Below are 6,972 nucleotides of genomic sequence, written 5' to 3'. Positions count from 1 at the left end.
TATTCTAATTACTATTTCCATTCTTGTCTCAATCAAATAGGCTATAGGAATGGACCATTCCAATTCTGATTCTGATTGCGGACCAAAACAGACACTAAATAAGATCATCATGACTGCAATTAAGAATATGGGATATTTAGTTTTTATAAATTTATCAATATATATACACACTCTCATGTTATCCCCCCTAACAATTCCCCAAAGACATTTCTTGTAAAATCCTCTTTAAGTCCTATTTGGTTCGTGGAAATAGGGGTATGAAATCAGAATCAGAATGGTCATTCTAATTCCAACTGTTTGGTTGAGCGAAATTGAAATCCCATTCCCATTCCTGGTAGAATGGCATTCCCCCCATTTGAGGGAATGGTCATTCCCTCTCCCTCCCTTTGGGAATGAAATATCATTCCAGCTAATTCCAATTCTTATTTGAACCATACAGACTATGGGAATTGACCATTCCGATTCCAATTATTATTCCAGAGGATTTCAATTCCGATTCTGACTATGAACCAAACAGATTCTCAGTTCTCTCTAGTGTGCCACATTCTTGGTTTTATCGTGTCAAGCTCTCTACTCCTTACTACTTTTTTGTTCTATATTCCTATTTCAACATTCTATATATACACAGATTTGTAACTTCACCAAAAAGCATACTTTCTAAAAAGATGTAACATAGCTATGGGAATAGAATAAGTGTTATTAATAACAACTAAATTGCAAATTGTATTAGGCAAACATGAAGAAGGAATATTACCACTATTTTTTTCTTACCAAAACATTTAGGCTGTGTTTGGAAATGATGCAAATAAGTGTGAATGTAGATATGTAGAGTGTAAAACAGTCCATATAAATTGCAAAGTTGGATTAGTTTTGCACTGACAATTTTATCTTCTTACCAAACAGATTTTTAGCTACAATGAATGCAAACACGAATTCCAATAAAACATATGCTTTTTTTATCAAAAGCCCACTTGAATGCAAAGATGTACTTTTACATCTTATTATCAATGTAAATATGCATTGGTCTGTCATTTGTCAATGCATAAATGTAATGTTGCCAAATACAGGCAAAAGTGAACTAGAGTGCATATTTACCATTAACCAGGGTTTACACTCTATTTGCATCATTTCCAAATGCACCCTTAGGTGTTGTTTGACAAGTTTTTCTAAGTAGATATTTCAATAGCCAAACAGATTAGAAGATAAATAATCTTTTTTGGTTTTGTCTTTAAAGACCAAGACCTTTTGGTAAGCATACATTTTGATTTGTTGGGCTATCGAAAACATATTGGAAGGATATTTAAGTGTGAACAGACCAAAAGCTTCATTTGAAGCTTCCTGATCTTTGGCTATTTCATCTTTTCATGTACTTGTCTTAATTTTCCGGTCTGTAAGATACCAAATGAAAAAACCATTTTGTGGTCTTCCAAGCTTCTTATAATCCAAAAGAGACGCCCAACACCTTCTTAGCCTTTTGAGCTAAGATATAGTAAACTAGGATACTTACCAAATTGTCTAAATATTTGAAGACATTACCTAAAAAGCTCATTACGCCTTTTGGCCATTTGAGCTATTGGAAGATCTTTCGAAAAAGACTTGCTAAACAGCTCCTTGGTGATGAAGAAATCTGAACTCTCGATTGTAAGCCTTAAAAAACACAATCACTATTTACATTAAATATCCTTTCCCTATAGCATCTTTAGTTTCTACAAAATTCCAACAAAGCCCTTCCAATGAAAAAGCTTAAACCTCAAGGGAACTTTTAAGGGACCATTTGATAATGGTTGAAAATGTGAATAGAAATAGTGATCTAGGCAACTTTAGTTCCAAACATTAATAAGACCACAATCTCTTTGAAAACTTGTTTCACTAAAAGACAAAAAAAAGGTTTTCAATTCAACATATTCGGTTGTTATCAAACAGCCCCTGAGTTTCCATATTTTCTTAATACACCTCGAAACCTCTTATGAGACAACAATTCTCCTAGTCCACCATTGGTTATAATAAAGTTGTTTAACAAAAAAAAAAAAACTCCAATTTTGCCTCCCAATCAACTGAATTCATCATTGTGTTTGATTTTAAAAATATGGGCTTATAAAGTATCCTCACATTGAATCATTCAAGCATGTATGAGATGGTAATTTGAGTATATAGTTATATACAATTACAATTTGTGGCAATAGGAGTCTAGAATCTGAATAAGAATGCCCCATACAAATTCTAGTCAATTGGTTGGGCGGAATGGGATTCCAATTCCCATTCCGAGTGAAATGACATTCCTCCACTTGAGGGAATTGCCATTTTATGTTTCCCCCCTTGGAGATGAAAATCTCATTCTAGTAGATTCAACAAAGGGCAAATTGCATATTAGTACCTTGTATTTCGGGGGTGGTCTCACTTTAGTAACTAAGCTTTAAAAAGTGCCATTGTAGTACCTAAACTTCCAAAAGGTGCAACTTTAGTCCATCCATCATTATTCCGTCAATTATCTAATGCATGTGATGTCATGTGCCATTTGAAACATTTCAAAATCACAAAATTATCCTTTGGAAGAAGACACTATTCATTATATTCTTCCTCAAGACCAAACCAAGGCAACAATGAGTGAAGCAAAAGGCTATGTGAAGTCTCTATTTGTTGGTATTGAACCAAGTCATGAGGATGCTAAACTACCTCCAAACTTACCATTTGAAAGAAAACATTGTTCTGGCTTCAAATTCACCTCATGTGGAATTATCATTAGTTTCATTACATTTTGTCTCTGTGTATGATCATGGTTATGATTCTTTTTGGTTCACAATGGTGTTTCTATTGGTAATTTTACTACCAACTATAACTTCTAAAGTGGCACTTTTTAGAATTTTCAACATTGCAGGACACTTTTCAATGTTTTTTTTCTTTTTCTTGCACTTTTCAAAGTTTAGGTACTAAAGCGATATTGCATCTAAAGTACATGATACTAATATACAATTTACCCCAAAAAGACAAGTGACTTAAATCCCTCAAAATCCTATTTCTTTCTCTTTATTTGAGGCCAACCCTCCCTCCCTTCATCTTTGTTGGCACCCCCTCTTTCAACAAACTTTGGTGAGGTAAGTAACTCTCAATCATCTCATTGATTTTGATATTGTCTTATAGATGAACCAAACAACATCAATTGGAATCTGATTTTGGATCCCATGTGAACCAAATAGGTAGAGGGAGAGGCAATTTTGATTTTTTTTTTTTTTATAAATCCAAGAGCGGCTACACATTATGGGTGGGTTGGGGGGGAGGGGTAGCAAGTCCCCGCAAAAAAACAAAAACAAAAAAACAAAAAAACAAAAAAACAAAAAACTAAAGACCAAGGGAGATTACAAAGATTAAGAAATACAAATCCTTTACTAGTAGATGGCCTCACAACTCACATGATTGTAACATTCACATTCATCAAGCCGATCCTTTATCTCTAGGCAATCCATAATGATATTCTTTAGGCTATGTTTGGTTTGAAGGAAAAGGTAGGGAAAGGAATGGAAATGCAAGGGAACCTATACAAGATTTGTAAAGGTTTCCTTACCTTTCCCTTCATTTTCCTACTTTTCCTTCAAACCAAACACAATCTTAGTCTCTAAGGAGGGTCAATTTGATGTTTAAGGCAGGAAATTACAAACTTTAAATCACTCTTAATGACAATGGAATGATCTTTGAAGTTAATTATTAGGTTGTGGGCCTCCCAAGCGGCCCATGCTTCATCCATATTAATGGTGGAAGAGCCTAAATTGTAAGCTTTACAGTCCATACTTCACCAAGATAATTAATTTCTCACAATAGTTGCCACAAAAGCATATACCATTGCTAGAACAAGAAGCATCAAAATTAATTTTTAGGGAGAATGACGGTTCAGCCTAGGGTCAGATTTTTAGGCCCAAAGTACAGTTGGGGTAGGTGCTAGCTTGGAATTGATGCCAATTCACGGGCAGCCATTGGTGTATAGAGTAGGGGTATTTGACATTTTGAATGTTTATAGGTTTGTAGTAGAATTCAGAAATATGCAATGGGCTTGTCCGTACTTTTTCATAATTTTTATTATTCAAAATTTAGGGTATTGCCACTAGATATGCTTCCAAACTTTACTTGAAGACTAATATTTTTACTCATCTTAATGTTTTTTAATTCGTAAGAGTCCTATCCAAAACTATTGGTGGGGGGGTAGTGACATTTGTTGAATGTTTCATGATTTTTATTCTTCAAAATATTCCATAAAATGTATACACACTTTTCCTTTTTTTTTATCCCCTTCGGTCATAGCTTTGTTGTTACAAACTCTAGACCACAACTTATTTAACGAGGAGTCCAAAACGTTTGTTCCTCAATAACAAGGTTTATCGCAAGGCATATTTGTTTAGTTATAACACAAATTTAAAAACTAGTAAATATGCACATGCAACAACAATTTCAAATAACATTAATAATTTCAATATCCTTATTAGAATCATTTAAAAATGATAAATAATTGGTGTGATGGTGGATTTAGATTTTATATTTCATTTTCATTGTTAATAACTTATTTATCATATTTATTTTTGTTTAATATGATAAATATATAATATTAGAGATGTGCACAAATTTTATAGACATTTTTTGTGTTATATATATATATATATATCATTTTTGATTTTTAGTATATAATTATGATATCATGTGCTGTCATATTTGACTTGGAAAAAAACAATATCATTTTTTAGGCAACTTAAAATTTTTTTTATTCCACTTACATAATTAATTCTAAAAATAGTTATTGTTCATCACACTTTTTTTTTGATATGACAAGTTTATAATATCTTAGATATGCCAAAATTTTCTATAAATTTTATGTTTCTTTTTAGTGTTTCTATCTTTTTTTTAATGTTATTATTTAGTTGTGACATCATTGGTTAACCCATTACCCAAACAATTGGACCATTACGGTGCAAGTGAAGATCTATCCAACTTTGGCCCAACCTGAGTTGAATCTTGATGCACTTGGGTTAGTCTTAGCTTTGACTTGGTTTTGTCAATTAGCCACATATCAAAACTTGACATAAAATGTATGTATATAATTGCATATACATGCATGTATGCAAATATGTGTTATATATTCATTTATGATTGTATGTATATAGTTAAGTTTGACTTTAGCTACCTAAAGGCTAAGCTTGGGCCCAATCTGAAACCCAACCCCCCCCCCCCCCCCCCCCCCCCAAAAAAAAAAAAAAAAAAACCCAAACTTTTGAGCCTAGGCCAAGTAGAAAACTGAGAATCGAATCTGGCTTGTTTAAAATTACGAGATGGGTCAATTTGAGCATGGGTTAAGACCACCTAATTTGCCTCCCTATGGACCATTGACCATCAATTAAATGCAAAAATAGTTTTTTTTATATATTAGTTTATTTTTTAACTATATTTCTTAATAAAAATAACTCTTATATATCACACTTATTTTTATTTAATATGAGGGATACATAAAATTAGAGATGCACCCACGTTTTCTTTTGTAAATTTTCTATGTTTTTAATAATTTTCGTGTCTCTATCTTTTTTAAAATCTTTATTGTTTATTTTTGATATAATGGGTTGATCCATTTAACTTAAAAGGTTGAACCATTGACCCACCACTTGAATAGGAAAATAGCTTTGTTTTTGGATTAATTTTAAATATTGTATTTCATTTTCAATGAATAAAATTATTGTTGTTTTTGGCTTAATTTTATTGTTGTTTGATATGATAAATAGATAATATTAGAGATGCACCTACATCTTTCATAACTTATTTTTATATTTTTTGTAATTTTATATTTGTATCTACTCTTAATTTTTTTTAAACTATGAGAGCATTGGTTAACCTATTTTGATGTGGATGGTTGAACTATTTACTTGCCACTTAGACATAAAGGTGGCTTATTTAGTTATTTTTCATGCTAGTTTTGAACATGGATTTTACATTATTAAAAGTATTGAATATAGATTTAATTTGTAGAATTTATCGATAAGAAACAAAAATAATTTAAATAAATATATAAGGAGAGAGAATGAGAGTTAATACCTTAATAGTGGGAATTTAATGAAGTGGAAAGTAATATACTTTAAATTACACTTTTTGTCACATGGGACTAAATTTTTAAATAGGGTGTTTTAGTCAAGAAAAACCCACAAAGCTCATTTATTTAATGTGCCTTAAATATAAGATTTAATGAAACTAAATGAGAATCAATACTTTAAATATATGATTTAATGATGAAGAATATATTGCATTTAATAAAGTAGTAGTTCAAATTATGTTTTTTGCCCTCATAATATAGGGAGACTAAGTTAAAAAAAAACAAAGATATTTTAGTAAAAATATTCCAAAATCTAGACCTCATTCACACTTTTAATAGTAGTATAGATATAAATATGCTATAGGTTGTCCTCTCCAAAAAAACTACAATTTCATCCAGATGATTAAGACATCATTTTTTTTTTCTAAGGTGAATTTTCAGTGGGATATTTTTTTAATAAGAGGGAGATTAAAGGAAAAACTCTCAACTTTGTAGGGCAATTGGAAGTTCCAAATTTTAGAGATCCATTTAAAGCCAATTTTAGCTCTAGGGATTTTCGATTTCAATTCCAATTCTGACAGCATATAAAAGGGTACATAGACTACCAATTTCCGGGCTTAATACTGACTTGGCCCTAATCGGACTTGAGGACAAAAACCTAAGCCCAAGCCCATAAATTTACGGGCTGGGCCGGGAAAGAATGATCACCCTCTATCCCAAATTCCAAAGTCCAAATTTCCGATTCCGAGCAAGGGAGAGACAGCATTTCCATTTTATTAGTGCTCGAGTGGCTGAACTGAATGACATACCGTAGAAGCCGGAACCTGGATGACTAACTGCCACAAACGTCCATGGTGCAACACCATCGATGCTTCAACGGGTCCCACAAGTAATAGTCGCCCAATGTTAACCGT

Source organism: Nelumbo lutea, chromosome 1 (genome assembly GCF_056320005.1).
Source record: "Nelumbo lutea isolate HS-2025 chromosome 1, American lotus-T2T, whole genome shotgun sequence".
NCBI classification, from domain to species: domain Eukaryota; kingdom Viridiplantae; phylum Streptophyta; class Magnoliopsida; order Proteales; family Nelumbonaceae; genus Nelumbo; species Nelumbo lutea.
This window is presented reverse-complemented; position numbering follows the sequence as displayed.